A 23,268-nucleotide genomic window follows, 5' to 3' on the forward strand; every position below is an offset into this window, starting at 1 on the left:
TTAGTCATAAATGACTCCAAGAAAACCTTTCTATTACCATTTAAGTCAAATGAATTTAAGCATAAACATGGATGTAAATGTGTCTCCCACAACGGTTTGAGCCTAGCTTTCTAATCAATCAATAATTGTGCTAAGAAAATAAATATTCTCATGGATCCTTTCTATTAACAAAGCAAGTTGGCTAATGAACAAGATCACACAATCAAAACATTAGTCAGAAAGGACTCAAAGAAAACCTTTCTATTACCATTTGAGTCAAATGAATTTAAACATAAACATAAATGAAGCAACTACATAAGCAATAAGAGGCAGAAAAGCAATCTTGTAGTAGAGGAATGCAAGGATCTTAGAGTTTCCAAAAGATATTCTTCTATTCTTAGGATGCAATGTAGTGGGTATAGCAATCTGAGCATAAATGTTGCATTCAATGATGATATTCATCATAGAAAATGTTCACAAAAATAGCAGAGGTATACACCAATAATATGAGAGAAAAAAATAAGCAATCCTTATTGAAGGTTGTGAAGACAATAGAAGAAGGTGTTCATAGATTCATTCTAGAAGATTTGGCAAAGCATGATAAAAATATTACAAAATAGATCAAAACAGTAAAGTGATCAACATTTATTGTTGAATTTCAAAAGTTAGGTACGATAGAGATCTTACCACTACTGAAGATCACAGATTCATAAATTAACTTTGCCTCTCCCTTTGTTAAGAGCTCATCCTTCTTGTTATCGTGTCTACCTTTATCAATATTTCTATTACATCTTCCAACTATGCAATGCTATTTCCTTACATTGTTATTTAGAATTTTTAGTTCATGAGCTCTACATCTCAATCTAGTCTTGAGTATTATGTTCCAACTTGTCTACAAGTCCTATATTCCCAACATATTTTTTTAAATCTTTGGTGACATGGAAGTCTTCCTATTTCCACCTCATTGTGAATATGGTCAACTTTTCTTATTACTAATGCAGTATTGATTTTGGGCAATATACATTTTCTTGGTTTGTTTATTATTATCAATGGTGAATGATATGTGATGTTACCATGCTATTTTTGAGAGTATGAAGAGTTTATTATAACTCTTTTAATTCTAGTAAATTACTAACATTGAAGCAAGATCTACTATACATCAAAAAGAACAATGGAGAATCAATTACATCTTATTTCCTAAGATAATCAACTTGCGACAATTGGAAATCAAGTGAATGACAAAGAATTTAGCATTATAGCTCTAAAAGAACTACCTCTATCTTGGGAAAGTTTAATTCATGGTCTAAGCTCTCAACTTGATCTTTCTAAATTTGAACTATTAAGAAATGAATACACTCAAGAAGAGTCAAGATAAATTTATAGCAGAATCAGTTTAAATAAAGAGGGATACATTCAAGCTCTTCAAACCAATACCAACAATAAAGGAAAGAAAGATAAACTCAAATGAAATAGAAATGAATTCAAAAAATCATACAAAAATGAGATTGGTAAAAATTATAATGCTTCAAATGTGAAAAATTCAATCAAACTCATAACTTATGCCCAGAATGAAAGAAAAGTCAAGTAGCTCTAGCAAAAATCAAAGATGAAAAAGATGATAACTTCACATTCTATCTAGCATTGTCAAGTGAATTAAATTCCAACAAAAACACATGAATTATTGATAGCAGAGCATCACATTTTTGATCTCATATTGGTTTTGACAAGTGAGTGTCAACACACTTAAGCCATCTACTTAGTTTATGTCAAACTAGTAATACATGTGAAGCACAAAATGTAAATATTAGACCATGCCAAGTTGCAATGAGTGTTGAGTCACTCATGTGCCGAGTCACTCAAGTGCCAAGTAGATAGACCATGCTAAGTGATTTAGGAGATGAGTAAATAGTAGATGTCAATTGATTCAGTAGTTGAGTAAAAAATTCATGCTAAGTAATGCAGGTGTTGAGTTACAGTATAAATAACAGTGCATGCCAAGCATCAAAGACTTCATATGACGAGTAACACAGTTTTGACATATTTGTTTGTAATGGAAAAAACAACTATGTAAACCATTTTTGAGTCGACTTAAGATTATATTTTGACATTTTGGAGATAAGGATGAATCTATATTTGGATTCCCTATGCAATTACATGCAACCAATCAGAAAATGGGAAGGATTAAGTAGTAAAATGGATGAATCTCAAATTCATACCTAGCCCTAAGCCACCTAAGTCTTCTTAAGGAAGATGATGCCCTAAACTCTATATGATAGAGGAGAGTGAATTTGGAAGAAATTTAAGGAGCAAACAAGATATATTGCATGTAGAGAATTCAAGGTGACTTAGAAGTTATGATGAAAGAGTGAATTATAGAATCAATTAGAGAAGAATCGAGAATAGTGTAAAGGATACAACATTGAGACATCTAATCATGAAGGATCAATAAGATATTGTGTAGAGGTGATCTGTTATTAGGAAAGAAAGTGCTAATCAAAAGATCTATGCTAAGATATTTTTATAGGTGATTTTAGTTAAATCTCTTTATAGAGTAATCCTAACAAACTCTATGAAATCCTTTAATAGGGTACTTACTTAATTGTAAGTTGAAGTCATCTAACAAGGCACACTTCTAACAGGGTGTTGAAATCCTCTAACAAGGTGAGACCTAATAGTCTTTGTAAGCCTTTAACAAGGTAGACCTTTCACAAGGTAGATCATGTTTCATGGTGAAAACATTGTAACTTTCATTAGATACACTTTATTACTACAGTAGTGAAGATTTGTGGGTGTCATCCCCACCATAGTTTTACCTTCTCACTTGGAGGGTTTATGGGTAATCATATCTAGTGTTGTGTGTGTGAATACTTTCATGGTTATATGATTTAGATGCATATGCTTTACATGTTATTTCAGCTTACTTATTGACAACCAATTTCCTCTTGTAATTCCAACAATTGGCATCAGATCCTTGTTCTCAAAAAGGGAAGCTTTGCATCTTTGAGGAAATATCTTGAAATGGAAGTCTACAAGTTGGGAAAGACTATTGAAAACTAGGAGATTGAAATACATCTCATACTACATCAATTGAACAAGGCAAGAGAGGAACTAGAGAAATCCTTGAAGAGAAGGAAGGAGATTGTTATTGTGGAAAATGACACATTATACAAAGAGATAGACACTACCAAGCTATTTGTAGATGGTTATTCCAATGAATTTGATGTATTAGTTGTAGATCTAATGGAAAACAATAGAGTCCAAGCTAAGGAAATAAAAAATCTCAAGATAGAAGAAGAATCATAGGCTATACTACTATGTGAGGTGACTGAACAAAAGAAGAAAGCTATGGAAGAAAAAGCCATGATTTAAGAAGAAAAAAGAATTTTTGCCAATAGATTGGAAGAGAAGTCAATAGAGCTAACCAAGATTTCTAACATGCAATTGGATACCCTAAGTCAAATGATGAATGTCAACTATGAACTGAATGCTAAGTACATTGAGATAACTACATTGAAGTTGCAAAATGAATAATTATAGAGTGACCTAAAGAGAGAAAAGTAATTTCCTAAAAGTTTCAACAACCCAAATGAAGCCATCAAATACTTTGAGCAACTATTGAGATCCCTTAGATCCAACAATGATACATCAAGACTGGGCTACACAAGTACTAAAGAAGGAGAATCATCCAAGGTTGTAGAAGAAAGGAACATCAAAGTTAAGAACTCCAAATCTACTTGTCATAATTGTGGTAAGAAAGGACATACTACTAATGTGTGTAGGAGAAAAACTACAAATTAGAATGTCAAGCCTAGGAACATGACTCATTGTCATAAGTGCAACAAGCAAGGTCATTAGGCACATGAATGCAAAACCAAGACCATGCATACACAAAGATTTGAAGTATAGTGCTACAATTGTCAAAAGTATGGACATAGAGCTTTTGAATGTAGATCCAAATCTATGTGGTCATCAAACAAGCCAACAAAGGTAAGAAACAATGGAAAGTCTTACAATTGGGATTATAATACAAGATATAGCTATCATTATTCTCAAGAATATGCACATATTCCTAAAAAAATTATTAGGACACACTTCAATGGAAATTACAAAAGATGGTTAAGTCAAACTACATGTTTTAGCTATTTGAAGATTGGTCACATCAGTAAATATTGTCCAACTAAGTCAAAGGCACCAAGTTGTGAATTTGATAAAGCTTAAAGGTAAGGTAGATGTTGAACACATCAGAGATGAGATGAATAAGATATGGAAAAATAAAAATGTTTGTAGCACATCAAATGGAGAAGGGATCACTTCACCCAATGGGTAAGATGATCACACTTCATCAAACAAGGAAAACAAGAGGTATGTGGAACTGATATTTAAAGGTTAAAGTATACATTAGTTCCAAAAAGAGATAGTACTGAAAAGAGTACATTAGCATGAATGAAGATGCAAGATGTTATTAGAAATTCAAGACAAACATTTAGAGCTTTTTCTTTTTATTGTTGTTGAGTATGAAAAGTTTCCTATATGTGTCGAGTGGAATGCTAGTTGATGTCAAGTTGTCAGACTGGATAGTTGATGTCGAGCTTGTAGTAGCTACCGAGTGATGGAAATGTCAATGGATGTTGAATGAACCTAAAATTGGTTATTTCCAAGCTTATAGTTGTGTAAGCACTTAGCATTTAATGCAAGGTTTTCAAGGGGTATATCATCAATTTGAGCTCATTTTTCATCATTTCAAAATTGAGAAAGAGTGAGAAGAGCTAGAAGTGACTTGAAATTTGTCAAAAGCGATTGCAAAATATGTGTGCAAAGATTCATCTCTAGTTCATCAGTTATCTAAGGTATTTATTGGAAGTCGAGTTATGTAGTTTAAATTTTCATAAACCCTAGCTTGTCACAATGGCATCAAGTTTTAATGTTCAAATAGTCAATAATGAAGTTAAGCGGCCTATATTTAAAGCCATTCTTGACATCACCTATAAACAAGACCCTTCTGGTGCATCGTCAATTATCCTACCAAATGTGATAATGGTGCAAGATGTGAGGAAATGCTACAATTGCAAGATAGGAAGCATTGATGACATGGAAATAAGAGATGCATACAATATATTGTTTGAAAATGGTGTTTTGAAGGAACAATACAAAATTGTTGAGAAAAAGGGTTTAACATGAGGCCTAGATTTTTTTAATGTATCTAAAACTAAGTGGATAGGAATTGTCCTGAGTCAAATTCATGATGGTTCCTTATGTCTATAAGGAGGACCAATCAAAATAACTAATAGGATAATTCATAGGGTTACTGGCTATCCAACACTAGATCGGCCCAAGACACTCAAAAGTGATTCCAAGGAAGTAATTGAGAAGAACACTAAAGCAGTCTAGAATAAAAGAGGTATGACTATAGATACAATCTCAGATCCTCTTATCAATTTTGTTGTAAGGGTAATCTCACATAAATTCTATTAATCCAATAAATTGAATAGTGTACCCTACATAGTTGTAGATTTTAGTTATAAGATTGTTAAGAAAGATCATACATATGATCTAGTAGAACTTCAGCTACAACAACTTATGGAGAATCTTGGAGCAATAAGGAAAACTAGGAGTGCACAATGCAAGTTTGGCTCTATATTAGTTTGCATATTCTTTTATGTATAGAATACATTTCCCTCATTTGGAATAGTAGGATGGAAGACTAATAGATTAGTTGTAGTACAGATAGGTGAATACATTGAGTAGTTAGGAGAAAACTTTGAATCCATAATGAATAGTTACTTTGAAGATTTTAAGAAATCAATGATGCAAAGACTTAGGATTTAGTTTCCTTAGTTGAGAAAAATTATAATGATATATTTTTTCTTGTTGATGCTGACTACACATTTGTGCAAGCTACCACACCAAGGGTAATATGGCTAAGACCCTTAGGTTATGAGGTAAATGTATATGAAGTCTCAGTAGCCATAACAACTCTACTCGTAGAGGAAGTAGATAAGACTGCTAAAGTTTTTGGAAATTATGAGATGGTGAAATCAAAGATTTCCATGGAATTAAAGACTACCTCCACAATCAAGAAAAAGAAAAATTTGGTAAGGAAGTTAAAAGAAAAATTTGGAGAAGGTGTCAAGGAAGAAGAGGAAGAAGATGAAGAGGAGGAACAAACACAAGCTCATGAACCTCTAACTTTAACTCAAGGATTGGGAGAAGACAAAAAAGAGGAGGTGACTAAAGGTGTCAAGGGAAAAGAAGTCAAGGAAGTACCTATTCTTGCCGAGTCATTGAAGAGGAAGACCAAGGCACAACCTATTGCAAGGGCAAAGAAAAATTTAAAACCAAGATAGCCAAAGCCTACTATACCTACTACAAGGGCCACCACATGAGAAACTACTCAAAAGGCCAATGAAAACTCAAAGAAAAAAAAGAAAGGTGGACAATAGTAGAAAAGATAGAGAAGGAAGTATGTGCTCAACTAGATTTCGATGAAGAGAAAAAAAATTCAAATGATAACAGTCAATTCAAGGTGGTAAGTCACAATCCTCTCTCTAATGTTGAGAACTTATGTGAAAATGTCAACAACAATGCTGATTTATTTGGTTTTATTTATATTGATTAAAATTATATAGGCATGCACCCAAAGACAAATGAGAACTTTAGTGATATGGAATTAGGACATGTTCCCACCAAATAGATGGCCATATGTCAAAATGAGGATAAGTTTAGTACCTCTCACTGTAACAAGAAAATCATTGGAGCTCATTATTTTTCAAATGAACTATAAAAATGAGTGTAATGAACTTCTTGAGAGCACAATAAAATTAGCAAGATACACTAATAATCATGGAATACGTTGTCATTTGATTGTTGTAGGGCCAAAGGTGAAAGGAGTGAGTTGTAATGGCCTTGGCAATGGAATGATCATAGGGATGACTCCTCCTATCAGATTGATCATATATAAGGTTGTATGGGGTTTTTATATCAATGATTTGAACATTTTTATTGTCATGAAAATCACCATTTCAAAAATGTGGATATAATTTCTACATTTATTTCCAAAATAAAAATTCATGGTTTCAAAGATTGCATAGTTATGGATTCCTTCAAGCAATGCAAATGGGTACTTTTTTTTTATTCCAACAAGAAATAATGGACCTAAATGCTATATCATCTTTAATGCAACACCTTAGGGAATGGCAGTTGGGGCCAATAGTATGGACAAATGGATTCCAATCTCTATTACACTAGGAAATTGTGAGATCTATAAAGGTTCTTCTCTTTCTCAAGATGCTCAATGAATTCCTAAACAATTATGTCTAGTGTATGCACCTCACATCTAAACCACCAAAATATGCTCCTCAAGTCTCCATTATAGCATGGTCAAAGATTGAATTGTATTGTGTATTCTAGGAAGATGATTGTTTCAATGGATCTGATGAGTATGTTTTAATGCTAGTGAAAGAACTTGGTGGGGTTAGAAGCATCATCTCTACCCACCATTGTATGGGGTTGCAAGATGTTGTACAAGAATATGATTTTCCTTATATTAGCATCAATTTTATAATTGGGTAAAAAATGAAAAAGTACATAAAGAGTAATAGCAAGCCTACTACAACAATAAATCTATACTGTCATATTTGAATAACTCCTGAAGTGTGTGAAATCCAACCTATAATATTCTGACTATGTTGAATACATCTTCCTTCTCAACTCTAGTAATCTTCATAGTATAAAGTGTATATTGAAAAAAATTAAAAATACTATCATGAATGCAACACATAAGCACTCAACAGGTCTCCATTCTAACATTCTCCCCCACAAGAATACCATAAATGTTGATGCTAACAATCTCCCCCTTTGGCATTGATGATAACATAGATGAAAAATAGCTAGGCACCATGAATACCAAATATATTTCTTCCTCATCTACCTTTACTCCCCCATCTATACTACCCATGAATGTAACCATACATCTCAATCTCAGACAAGTTGTAAAGATTTTTTCATGTTTAAATCACAACCATATAGTACAATGCACAAAGAAGGTGTTAATCTCCCCCAAACACAATATTCGCTCCTACTCACATCAAATATATCATGTATTACTCACATCTATCCCTCATAAGGAATGTATCAAAAAAAATTCATGTACTCATCTCTCTCTCATTGATATCAACGGAAAAGGTATCATTAAGTCAATTCTCAAAGTTCAATCATTTACAAAATATTTTTTTCAAGCTCTCAACAAGGTGTCTAAAAAAACTATTAAATACCAGTACCAAGAGTCCTTAATGACTCAACTCAAACACAGATACTCTCCCATAGGAGAAGCATCAAGCATCCAATCTAGATAAAAGAAATAGTGCTCTGTTGCATACTAAACTAATGTAATGTCTGCATCAACTACACTTACATAAGTTGGGGCATAACCTCAAGCATACCTCTCAAATTTTCAAATGTATCTTTAGCCAAAGGTTTTGTAAATATGTCTTATATATGCTCCTTTGTGCTAACATGTTCCAATTTGATCTCTTTTTCTGCTACCTTCTCTCTCAAAAAGTGTTGCTTAATTAAAATGTGCTTTTTCTTTGAATGTAAAACTAGACTTTTTAATATACTTACTATACTTGTGTTATCACAATGTATAATAGTAGGATCTATGAAATTAATTTTAATGTCCTTTAGGATCTTCTTCATCCAAGTCATCATATTACAATTTTTTTTTTTTTGCTACATACTCTACTTCTATTGTGCTCTATGAAATGCAATCCTATTTCTTTCTCAGCCAAGAAACTAATCTTCTTCCCAAGAATAATACTCCAGCACTTGTGCTCATTTTATCATCTATAGTGCATGTCCAATCAACATTGATGTACACATATAATGTGATACAATGTGATTTACCATATCATAAACCATAATTAGGAGTTACTTTCAAGATTATTAAAAAATTTACTATTGCAAGGTGTATTTCTTTAGGATCTAGAATTCCAATTGTATTAGCTATATCAGGTCTAGTATGTATCAAATACTACAATCTACCAATCATAGATTTGTACTTTAGTTAATCTGCTCTAGGGGATTCAAATTTTCTAGATAACTTATATCCATTTACCATTAGTGTTCCAAGAGGTTTACAATTTTCCAATCCAAATATTTTCAAAAAATCTTTAAAATACGTCATTGTGATAGAAAATATCATCTTTGTTCTATACAATTTGTAATCCCAAGATATATTTCATCTCTTCAATCATACTCATCTCAAATTCTTTCTTCATTACTTCTAAAAATATCTTGCTAGCTTCATCATTGCCTCCAAATATAATGTCATCTACAAATACAATAATAATCAACAAATCATCTTGATTCTTTTTTTAAAGGTACAAATTACTACCAGCATTACCTTTCACAATCCCAAATTTGTCAAATGTTTATCCAATCTTTCATATTAGGCATTATGTGCTTGTTTTACTCCATATAATGTCTTCTTCAATTTGCAAACCATAACATATTCATCTGTCAAAGGAAAGCCATCAATTTTTTCAATGGATACCTCCCCTTCAATTTATTCGTACAAAAATAGAAAACTTAACATCCATTTGATAAATCTTGAAGTTCTTGTTAGCTATATTAGCCAAAAACATTCTCACTACCTCTAGTCTAGCAATAGGGACAAGAGCATCTTCAAAATTAATTCCTTATTTTTGTGAATAACTTTTACAAACCAGTCTTTCTTTTTTTCTCATAGCTTCACCTTGTTCATTCATATTGTTTCTCAATACCCATTTAGTTCCAATAACATTCTTATCTTTGGATCTAGGAACCAATTCCCAAGTCTTGGCATTTTTAATTTTCTCTAATTCCTCTTTCATAGCTTTTATCCTATAGTCATATTTACAAGCTTCATTAACACTCTTAGGTTCAACTTGTGAAATTAAATATAGATCTTGCTGGCCTTTTTTCTTGACATAACTCATTTGTTCCACTTCTAATTATTTGTACACTAGGGTGATTCTTTGCCACATTTTTGTTAGGTCTCAGTTTCTCAATTCTCATTTCTGCTCTAGATTCCTATCTTGGTTCTTCTCTTTGCTCTTCTCTTTGTAATTCATTTTATAAGTTAGTGTGATTTTCATCAAATAATTTCTGCTCGACATTCTGATTATTGGTCATTTGATTATTTTCTCCATCGGAATCATAATCAAGTATCCTTTCTTGAATGCTAAATTTTTCATCATCTCTTACATTAGAACTTTCAAGAATAGTCTTCAATCTGTGGTTAAAAAAACTATATGTTTTTATTTTCAATTAATATCCAAGAAACATTCATTCATCATTTCTAGAATCAAAAAAATTAATATCATCATCCCTCTTAATATAGCATTTACTTCCAAAGCTTTTAAAGTATTTAAAACTAGGTGTATGCCCAAACCAAAGTTTATAAGGTGTCTTACCAATACTTTGTCTAATTTTTACTATTTTCATAGTGTATAATGTGTTTTTCACTTCTTCTCTCCAAGATATATGTGATACATTATTCTCAAATATCATTTCTCTAATTGTTTTTGTCACTTATATGTTCTTTCTTTTTGCTAAATCATTCTGTTGCAGAGTCTTAGGGGCTAAAAGTTGTCTCTTTATACCATTATCCTCACAAAAGTTGTTAAATTTATTTGAAATAAATTATTCACCTTTATCTTATCTCAAAAATTTAATATCTTGAATTTCTCAAAATGTTTAAATTTATTTCTAACAAACGCAACCCGCATCATTCTAGTAATTACAATAAGAAGCATAAAATACCTTTTAGCATAAAAAAAGACTCTTGTTCTTGTAGAACGACTCAGATCTGTATGCAATATCTTCAACTTCATTGAAGTAGTAAACATATTTCATGGAAATGAACTTTTCTTATGTTTTACCAACACACATTCTTTGCACATCATATTAGTAGGTTTCACAATCTTAGGCTAATCTCTAAATACAAATATTGTAATAAAATTCACAATGTTATCAAATTTTATATGAAAAAATTTCTTATGTCATAACCAAATGTTATCCACTTTAGCAACCAAACATGTCATTTTAGTAGGGTTAAACTTAAATACATTGCCTCTTTTTCTTGTACCAATACCAATCAATGTACCATTCTTATCCTTGATAATGCAAGTCTTCTTTATAAGCTACAACTAATATATATCCCTTTCTAGTAAGCTCTCTAACACTCAAAGATCATGTTTCAATCCATCCATAAAATAAACATCCTCAGTGCTAGTCTTTTCATCAAGAGTAATAGATCATTTTCCTTTTATGTGACATGATGCATTACTTCCAATTCTAACTATTCTATCATCATAACCTTTTTATTCAAAAAATTTGTTCATATCTCCAATCATGTAATGGGAACAACCGCTATCTATAATGCAATCAGGCCTTTTCTTCAAATATGTGATATTAAGGCTTTTTCTTCTTTTACTTCTTTTATTTATTTTTGAGGAATTTATTCTTTAATAGCAACAAATGTTATTTCATCATCCTTATCATCACTATCATCTAGGAAATTCACCATCTTAAAATCAAGTTCATCACCTTCATTAACAAAGAAGCAACCCTTAAGTATTCTTGACTTGTAAGCCTTTCTAGGCTTACAATTATTTTCTCTTTTAGGACATTCAAAAAAATAATGACCAAGTTATTTACATCTCCAGAAAACAAGAATTTTGTTAACTTTAGGTTTTCTCTTTTTAAGCAGGGAAAGTCCTTCATAATCTTCTTATCTTCTTCTCCCCTTGTTTCTCAGCTACTACTAGCATAATCTCCACTTGTACACACTTCTGTCAATGTAGGTTTATCTCTTTGTCTGCTAAAAGTTGTTTCCACTCTAGGGAATTCTTCATTCTATTTCATCCACAATTCAAATGACTGCAACCTTCCAAGAAGAGTCTTTTTTGTAAAGTTAGGTGTATAACTTTTTCAATCATAATTTCCCTCTAATAGTAATCAGGTGTAAAAGTCTTCAAAATATTCCACACAATCTAATCTTTTGCCTTAGTTCAACCAAAAATTTTGATTCCTATAACAATTTTAGATATCCTACAAGAGTATCCTCTTAAAGTTTCATCTTCATCTATATTAGCATCATGAAACATACATATCCATCTTTTTAATCTAACCTTCTTAGCATTTTCATCACCTTCAAATATCTTATTTAAAGTAATCCAAATTTCATATGCAAGCCTTAAAGATTTTACCTCTCCATATTCTGTTTCAGGAAGGGATAATAATATAGATTCTGTAGCAAGCATATTATGAATGAATAGATATTTTTTACTTTGTTCACAAGATTCAATATTTTCTTCATCTACCATAGTCTTCTTCATTGTGACTAATCAAAATTTTGGACCCAGGCATAGCAGGTGAGTCATTATCTTCTCCTTCCAGCTATCATAATTAATTCCATCAAACTTTGGAATTTCTTTACTAAAATAAGCCATGGATATCCTCAAGTTGTAAACTTTTATTTCAAGGACCTAATTCTCTGATACCAATTTTTAGAAAGTAAATTCCACTAAGATAACTAATAAAGGGGCGAGGGGGTGCATCAATTATGCATTTAAAACACTCTTAATATCTTTATTAATTATGTAACATGTAACAATAGATGCAATGACTATGGAAAGATAATCATGCACAATTACACCATATATGTTAACTACGAAAACACTTGATCAAAGGGAAAACCTGAGTGGCAGTGACACCCACAAGATGATGTACTAATATAAAAGTGTTAGAATGCAAAGTCCACCAAGATAATTGGAGGGGAGTGAATCAACTATACACTTAAAACAACTTTCAATATCTTTATTAATTTTGAAACATGGAAATAATAGATGCAACAATCATAGAAATATAACCACACAAAATAACACCAAATATGGTAACTAGGGAAATCCTTGATCAAAGGGAAAACCCCTACCAAAATTATGCCCACAAGATATGTACTAATCTAGAAGTTCATTGTAAAGGATTGACCTTGTTAGGAGTTAATGAAATAAAATCAGTACATAGAGTCCCTATTAGGAGTTTGTGAATCCTTGTTAGAAGATTCTAACCCTATTAGGAGTTATGTCAACTCTGTTAGGAGTTGAAAGGAGGAAATATTAACTCAATGTCCAAAAAGCCTTAAAATAGTCTTCATTAGACAATCTTTTGAATAAGCATATCTAAGATCCAAACTGACTAAACAATAACTACTTATCCAATACAATTCCTTTGAAGTACACAATACATCCTAAACATCAACCTCTTCTCTAACCATATACAAATTTGCATCCAAGTTTTCATAACCAACAAATGATCTCACTGATGATTACAACCAAGGAAAAAATCTTTCCTTTATACCAATTCCTAAAACAAGTGTTGACTCATCCTTGAGATGTTCTCAACTTATAATGATAATATATGACATCATTAAAATATTACAATACACATTATTTATTGTGTAACATGTAACAATAGATGCAATGACCATAGAAACATGATCATGCACAATAACACCATATATTCAATGGTAAAGTAAACTTGGGGGGTGGGTGTATTATTACTTAAAACTTCAACCTTATATCATTCACCACACATCCATCTCACACTCTATGCATGTAAATTAAAATACCAAATTAAGCATATAGATCCATAGTATGAAAGAAAATAGCATTCAACACATGTATGACACAAGATATTTGGTTACCTAGAAATCCTCCAATGAGAAGGTAAAACTAGTGTGGGGATGACACCCACAAATCTCCACTACTATAGTAATAAAGTATATCCAACGAAGGTTACAATGTTTGATCATGAAACATGATTTAACCTGTGAAAGATTTTACCTATTAAAGGATTACAAAATTTTTAGATATTACCCTATTAAAGGATTTCAACACCCTATTAGAAGTGTGTCTGCTAAAAGGACTTTAACTTACAATTAAGTAAGCACCTTGTTAAAGGATTTAAAATAGCCTGTTAAGACTACTCTGTCAAGAGATTTAACTAATTGAAATGTTAGAATGTCTTAACAATGATCTTGGGGTTAGCACTCTACTACTGGATAATAGATCACCTCTTTCCTGATGTGTACTTGATACTTACTAATTAGATGTATCTTTCTTTCCTTTAAATTATTTTCTTTATTCTCTACTAGCTAATTCTGCAATGTATCTCAATTCACAATACCTTAGTCACCATGAATGCTCTATCTATGCATGCAAACTTTTCTTTTTTCACCTTCTACATTCATAAAAGTTTAGGGTTTGTCCTCCTTAGGAAGATTGTGGTGACTTAGGGTTAGGTATGAATCAATGACAATGATTCATCCATATTGTTGCTTAATCCTTCTCCCTTTTTTTTAATTAGCTACATGTATTGCATAGAGATTCTCAATAAATATTCATCCTTATCATCTAAGATCGCAAATTAATTCTTAATTCAGCTCCAAAATAGTTTACATAGTAGTTTGTGCCATTACAAATAACTATGTCAAAATTTTATTACTCAGCACTTGAAGTCCTTGATGCTAGGCATCAACTGCAGCTTCAATTTTGTAACTCAGCCTCTAAATGAATTGACATTCATTGATCACTTGACATCTAAATGACTTAGCACATACTATCTACTCAACACTTGAGTGACTTGGCATATGCTATCTGTCAACTTGTGCTCAGCATGTATTACTTATTTAGCATGAACTAAGTAAATGATTTAAGTATATTGTCACTCATCTGTCAAAACCAATATTAGATTAACAATCTCCCCCTTTGACACGAGTGTAAAAATACTTAGTCATGCATGAATAACCTTAGCCTCAAAATTCAATAACTCACCCTGAGTTGATTTTGTTGTTCTGAATTTGAACCAATACTCCTATTGAGTAAATATGCATATGTTGTACTTTGTTTCTATTTTTGACTCCCCCTTTGGTTGGTCTCCCCCAAAATTGTATGTATTCTTTCCTTGGATTCATTGTCACTCTCAAAACTTACTCTCAAAATTTGGTGTTCCTCTTAACTTATTTCTCCCCATTTTTGACACTTATGTCAAAGGGTTATACACATATAGTATTTTTATCCAAGAAAGATTTATGGATCTCAAGTATTAAATTTAGAGTTGCATCCTAGTTATCACAAGCTACCTCTAATTATTTTATTTGGATGGCTAACTTGATAGCAAGATGAACTAAGCCTTCAAGGCTAGAAAGATGGTGATCTTTCTACATTAATTTCTCTACAAATGCTAAATCCTTGTGAAGTATTTCTATGTGTGGGATCAACATAGATTGGATGGTGACTAGTGTAGCTTGAATATTTGCATCTTGAGCATGTCGTGCTACCAACTAACTTTGGGAATTCATCAAATCCCTAAAGTGCTTCTGACTTTGAGCTAGAGAATAAGGTAGAGTTGTACATATTAACTCCATATCTCCCTCTAGATTTGTAATATGACACTGCACTTCTTGTGTGAACATATTTGTATCACATAACTTGTTGTAAAGTGAGAAAATATCCTCTAAGAATTTCTTTACACTTTCAATTTTGGTTGGTAACTCAACCTGACTAAGTACACTATCACTTGATATATTTTCATTGATTTTACCTTGAAATTTTCTCTTACACCATTCAAGTAATTCTACATTGGAATCCAAGTCCACATCATTGATTTGTTTGACAATGTTTACCAACTGCTCCATGATGGGCTTGTCTACTTCAGGTGCTAGTAGGCTGGATGCATCAAGAAATATATCCTTGATGGCTTGCAATGCTTGTTTCTTCCCATTCTCCCTTCTAAGTAGTTCTTGATGCTTTTTCCTTGCAAGTACATCCTATAGTATGCTCATCTATTCAATAGTAATGTTTTCAAGGTCAAACTTTGGTAAAACAATCACTTCATCCATGTTGACATCACCAAATGTAACCTCATCTACCTTGGATGTACTAGGACTAGGCCTTGATGACTATAATGGAGTAGCTTCTACACTCGGTCTATGAAGTGCTTGACTGGGAGGAGTAGTAGTTGGTGGCAAAGTAACTAGTGTTTGTATTGCTAATTTCTCCTTAGTCTTTGTAGTCAAGACTGACTCTTTATTCTTATCCTTCTCCTTCTCTTTGATCTCTTCTCCACCTTTTTCTTGTGGTGTAGGTACAACACTAGCTTCCTAACCTATTTGAACTAGTGTCCTTTCTTTTTCAATAATTGTAATTGTAGGTACCTTGGTGCAGATATGTGAAGGTATGATATCCTTCCTATGGTATACTATGGTAGGTTACACCTCGGTAGATTGAGAGGGGGTACTTGACAATACTTGAGTTTTCTCCCTTGCAGATGCCAATTAAGCCTTCTCAATCTCATTCACACTCACCAACGTAGGATGACTACATAATTGTGCCTTGGTGGTGGAATCAATCAACATATTTTGCATATCCTCCCTTATTAAGGGATTTATGTCTTGAGGCACATTGTTGGAAACATCCTTGATGTGTATAATTTCAATGTCTTCTTTTGTCACATTTTGTGGAGTAGCATTCAGTATTTGTATATCTAGAATACTTTGTTCTAGTTGTTTATCTTCTTCAGTTGTTGTTTGTGTATCTTCATTTGTCTTAGTGCCTTCTGTTAGAAATAGATAATACTAAGAGGGCGGTGAATTAGTATATTACAAAAATTTTCCCACAGCTAAATATTGTTAATTACTTTATATCTTGCATATGAAAGTAAACCAACAATGTTGAATAGTGAGTATAACCATACACATAGAGAACACATAACAACATTATTTTTAACTAGGGAAACCCTAGCTAAGGGAAAACCCTAGTGGGTATGATAGGCACAAGATGATTCACTAAACAATAGGATCCCATTAAGGATATCGATCCTGTTAGGAGTATATGAAGTACATATAGTGTCACGAGTCCTTATTAGAGGACTAGGCCTTGTTAGAAGCCTTAACCTAATTAGGAGTTTCTACAACCCTATTAGTAGTTGGTAGATCTTACAATGTATTCAAGAAGAACCCATTATCCTAACATGTAATTATACAATTCAGTTCTTTCACAAGATAGATATATATACAATACTTGCTTGTTTCTATAACTAGAACTTTCTTTGATCTTACATTAGATTTTGCATCACATAAGGCTCTCAGATGGTTCTCACAATATTTTTCATGTCACCTCTAATCATGCAACTTTCACAATATCTCCACATTACACATATTCACTATGCAACTCACACACCTCTTATCTGTGCAACATAAGATCTTTACTTATATCTTGTGCATTCATAAATTGTCGCTTAATCAGCTTCCATGTCTTCACACACTTGACATAATATAAAATAATATCCAAATAGTTATCTTAACATGACTTAGTAATTATTTTGAAATCAAAATAATTCTTAAAGTTGTACAACTTTTTTCTACAATGCTTTGTTCTGTACTATTAAATACTAGCATAGTTAAACTTACTGCAACTTGTGTCATATAGACCATACACAAATATGCACTAGTACATGTCATCATGATGATGTCACAAACTTATCCTCAATTGTATATAAGATAACTCTCTATGCATCATCCATATTGTTAAGATATGTTCATTATATTGTTGCAAACTATCTTAGATAATTTTTTGTCTCTGAATGCATAAATGAAATGCTAAGTATATGTTGATGTTGGCCAATTTTTCTCCCATTCATCCCATCATTGATAACTAATCAGAGAGATCTATAATGGGTTGGATTCTTCAATGTGGGTTAAAATGCTTTTTGGTTGGGGATAACATTTCCTATTAAGTCAGTCTCTTCATGAATCAAGTTGGCTCAGTTTCTTCATTGACTAAGCTAGTTTAGTTTGTTCATTGAGCAAGATGGTTTTTTTTCTTTCATGTGCCAAATTGTAGGATAACACTTTACATTTTGTGTTAACCATTTTTGCAATTTCAGGGAGTAAGTTTTCTTGCTTTCATGAAATTGAGAAATGTGTCGATCAATAATTTCATGCCACGTGGTGGATCCTTCTTGTGCTAGGTTGCCTTTAATTCAATGGTTCTCATATTTTTGCATTGCTTCCTTTTGATCTTGCATAGATATGATGGTCGTTGGATCTAGAAGCATCTTATAGGAATTTTGAGTGCATCTCAATCATTCGTGGTTATGTGGAGATATTGATCTACGATTGTGTTTTATTCGTTTGTTGGGGAGATTTTTGTGACATCTAGGTCATCCATATTCAAATAAAGAACCACATCAATGGTTCACACCCTTTTTGGTTAAAATAAAATTTATTCCATGTGTTTCAACTCTATAAATTTCATGGAAAAAGAGGAGGAAATAAGGCTACAATTGTCTCATTTTTAGACCAAGGAAGTGGAGGCAGCCTCTTCTCCATGATTTTTCACCCCAAGCTTCAAGAAGCCCCCTCGATTACAAGAGCATGTTGTTGTAACCCTTCCACTCCCCATGCAAAATACATGACCTCATAAGCCTTCCATACATGTCACCATTTCACTCTTTAAGGGTGGACTAGTCATATGGACTCCTGATGGTCCAAACCTAGAATTTTGGGAGAGTAAAGAAAAGCCTAAAAAACTACCATGGGAGGAGTTGCAACCTACTGAGAAAGACAAAGAGGTAGCTCTTGAGAAGAAGGAAGAGGATCCAATCCTCTTATTTGAAGAGCTTCCCTTTTTTTTTGAGGAAGAAGAAGAAGAAAAGGTTGTTCCTTTCTTTAAGGAACAAATCATGGCTTTTGAGCCTTTGCAAGCTGAGCAAGAAGAGAATTATTTGTTGTTGTAGATAGTCCTCCATGATGTGGAGGATGGAGAAGAGAACCTCAAGGATAGCTCTATCCTTGATGAGGAACATGTTGATATGCATGAGGTTTTCCATCAACCTATGCATATTATTACAGCCATGATGGAGGAGACCAATGATAAGGATGATTTTTTAGATGATTTTGATGCTATCTACTCTTCCATAGATGTTGAATCATCATCTCCTATATATGAAGTGCATGTTCTGTAGAAATAATAGGAGGAGAGTTATACCACACCAGTAGGTCCCAAAGAAGTGGTTCATGAGCAACATGAACAAGATGTGAAGATTAATTCTTCACAAGAAGAGGAGGAGACACTTCCAAATTAGTTGGATGCTACCATTTTAGAGCACAAAAAACTGGTCAAGGTTGATTTCTTAGATGTGAAACAATCAAGAGGATTCTCCATAAGGATCTAGCTCTGCAAAAAATCAAATAGTTTCCCCCAATCATGCTTACACTTGAGCATGAGGGTGAAGATCACAAAGAGGAGCAAGTATATTTTTCTCCACAAGATAATTCCCTAGTGTTGGAGAGCTTCATTATTTTTAACATTGGGAGGAAGGTGTTCCATGCAGCAATATGCTTGTCATACTTGTTGATTCACTTGATTGTCCTTATGCATGGAATAAGAAATCAGCTTGTGAGGAAGGCTAGCTATTTCAACAAGCTAGTCAATGGCTTTGTTTGATTTTTTGTGTTGTAAATAATTTTACAAAGTAGAGTAGGAGTTTTTTGATTTCCAAGAAGTGAATGAGAACATTTTCTCCCTTATCTGGAGCTCCCAAAAGTTGTTTTGATTTTGTAAGTGTAAATAATTAATTATTATTACACTTCACTTAAGTTTACTTAAGATAATGTATTTTTATTAGTTTTCATGTAGACACTTAGGAATATGCATAGTCATATGACTTGCCTTGTTGACAACATAGAAGTTAGCAACTTATTTGAGCACATGGTGTCTACAACATCTCTTTATGAGATACACCTATGTAAATGTATCCTCTCATCATTTCACAAACTCCTATATTCAATGGAGGATAATCCACCTTTGGTGGACATGTGTTGAGTAGTAATCATTATCTATTTGTTCACTCCTAGTCATTCTAGTTTCCTTTATATACAAGGCACTTCTAGTGTGTATTCATCTCATATCCAATCATATAATATCCATTCTCATTTGATCATCATTTGTCTCCCTTATGCTATCTCTTGAGCTTCTAGATCTTGGCATTGAATTATTTCCTTAGAAAAATTCTTACATGGCATCAAAGCTATACCAAAATCCTACATGGTATCAAATCCACTAGAGCTTCATTGCATAGCCATTAGAGAGATTTTTTTTTTGCAGGTCAAGATTGGAGCTTGCTAGTGCAAATCAGATATTGATATCACATTCAAAAAGTCAAAAAATTCCAAATTGACTTTTGTTTCATCAAAATTAGACATCTAAGGTGAAATCTAGAGTCATTTTATTTTTGGAGGTGCGACGATGGCGATTCAAAAAAAAAATTACAAAGGTGATTTTCAAACAGCGATATCTCCCTCATACAAACTCCTTTATTTGAGCAATTATTTTTGTTTTGGGGTAGAATTTCATGATCTACACACTGGTGTAGGATGTTTGAGATATTTGTTCCTAAATGTTTCTACAAATCACAAGTCCTAATTTTTGCAACTTCAAAGGCTTAGTTCGAGCTCATCTAGACACATATTTAGGTGCTATTTTTTTTAGAGTGCATGATTTTTTGTCTACTTTCTAGATCTAGTATCAATTTGGAGTAATTCTAAGTAGACATAGTACTTTTAAAATTTGGCCATTTTTTGGCCTATTGTCACTTGTAATTAATTAGATCCTTGAGATATCTTGTGTCTTATCTTGTTGAGTCTGACATAGCTTCATATTTGTTGTTGTAACCATCAAAATAAAAAGTCCACTTACACCTAAATTGGCAAGTGGCCATTGTAATCACACTAAATATAAAGTGCCAAACCATGGATTGGGGGGGGTTTCTTTGATTTTTTTTTTGCATTTTGAGGGTGCACAGATTATTTGATCTCATGGAGTCATGTCAAAGGTGTCACTTTGGTTTAAGATTCAAATTGACAAAAAGGAACTATAAAAAATGGAATGCTTTGATGATTGATCATCTAAGAGAACATAAGGAAGTGTTTCCTTATCTATATTCAAAGATATTTCCACCCAACACTAATTGGAGACATCTTTCTCTTCTTCTTCACTTTATGCATATTTTGAGACTAACATTATTGTGGACACTTCTTTTCAATAGTTGGAGGAGGACTCTTTTACTTCAAAGGAGACATATCAATCTTTGGAGATTGTATTCTAGTTTCCTTAGACATCATATCTTTTGAGGATTATTCCTACTATTTGGGGAGAATTCTCTACTACACTTATGACACCACTTCTTCCTACAAGGAGGAACATCATTCAATTTTCATGATGCAACTTCTTCAGTCATCAAGGAGCTTCTTTCATGGGTGTGAATTCATCATTAAGGGGAGGCTACATTGCTTCTCTTTCCATATCTTCCTATAAGGATGATTCCTTGTCTTTGGAGGTTGATTCAGTTTCATACATGGACATGTTACCTTGTTTTCCACCTTCTTTTTTGGCATCCACCAGATTGACTTGTGGCATCTACATTCATCAAGGACTTGTCAACATATGAGTAGACTTTAGAGGTAGCATCCATAGCATACTACATATGGATTCCTCATCCATCTTCCTATCCATAATGGGAAGTATGCTTGCACCTATACTTGGTGTATCTTCTTCCTAAAGGGAGAAATGTCATATGTAGGAATTAGATACTTTTTTGTCTTCATGACATCCTGACAGAGATTATTCAATATGGGGGGATACCATCATGTATTTTTTCTTATGGGGATATATGTTTGTACATGCATGATGTATGGGGGGTCTTGATTACTGCATCCTTGCATGCATCTTGCACTACTTCATCTCTCTTTTTGAAGGAATCTTTTCCCATGAGTTTTTCCCTCTTTCTCCATTTTTAGAGGCATTGCATTATATAGCATTGTATGTAGAGAATTGCATTTGTACATGGGTACCTAACATGGCCTAGTAGCCAGGACCCACATTGCATCTTGCATTTAGCTTTTTGAGCTTAAGTGCATTCCCCTAAGTTGCACTTAAGGGTGGTGTGTTAGTGTTAATAATTTATTATTATTATACTTCACTTAAGTTTACTCAAGATAGTGCATTTTTATTATTTTTCATGTAGACACTTAGGAATATGCATAGTCATATGAGTTGTCTTGTTGACAACATAGGAGTTAGCAACTTATTTGAGCACATGGTGTCTACAAGATCGCTTTATGAGAAACACCTATATAAAATTATCCTCTCACCATGGCACAAACTCCTATGCTCAATGGAGCATACTCCACCTTTGGTGGACATGTGCTAAGTTGTAATCATTATCTCTTTGCTAACTCCTAGTCACTCTAGTTGCCTTTATATTCAAGACACTTATAGTATGTATTCATCTCATATCCAATCATTTGATATCCATTCTCATTTGATCGTAATTTTTCTCTCTTGTTCTATCTCTTGAGCTTCTATATCTTGTCATTGAATTATTGCCTTAGACAAATTCTTACATGGTATTAGAGCTATACCAACTTCTTACAATTTTTTGTTGGTTGCAGAATTTTGTGAAGTTATAGGTGGGATAATGTGTCAATTCTTGGTAGTGATTCTATGCCCAATGGATTGCTTAAGGCTACTAGTCTATGCTTAGTAGACAAGCATCCCCTCAGAGTTGCCAAAAATGTTGGCCATTTCTTCCTCCCATTCAGCCCATCATTGATAACCGATTAGAGAGATCTTCAATGGGTTGGATTTTTTAATGTGGGTTAACACACTTTTTGGTTGGGGTTAACATCTCATGTTAACTAGGTCTCTTCATGAGCCAAGTTATGTATGTTCCTTCATTGAACGAGCTAGTTTAGTTTGTTCATTGACTAAGTTGGTTTGTTTTCCTTCATGTGTTGAGTTGTAGGTTAACACATGTTTTCTGTTAGGGTTAACATTTTGTGTTAACCATTTTTTCCATTTCAAGGAGTAACTTTTCTTGCTTCCATGAAATTATGAAATTATTGTTGCCTCTTTAATCAAACATTTGAGAAATCTATTGACCAACAATTTCATTCCATGTGGAAGATCCTTATTGTGCTGGGTTGATTTTAATTACATGGTTCTCATATTTTTGCATTGCTTCCATTTGCACTTGTGAAGATACGATGATTGTTGGATCTAGAATCATTTTGAGTGCATCTTAGTCATTTGTGGTTATGTGGACATCTTGATCTATGGTTGTTTTTTATTCATCTATTGGGGAGATTTTTGCAGCCCCTGGGCCATCCATATTCAAATGAAGATCTAC

Source organism: Cupressus sempervirens, chromosome 8, assembly GCF_028749045.1.
Source record: "Cupressus sempervirens isolate cs-2001-9-10 chromosome 8, ASM2874904v1, whole genome shotgun sequence".
NCBI classification, from domain to species: domain Eukaryota; kingdom Viridiplantae; phylum Streptophyta; class Pinopsida; order Cupressales; family Cupressaceae; genus Cupressus; species Cupressus sempervirens.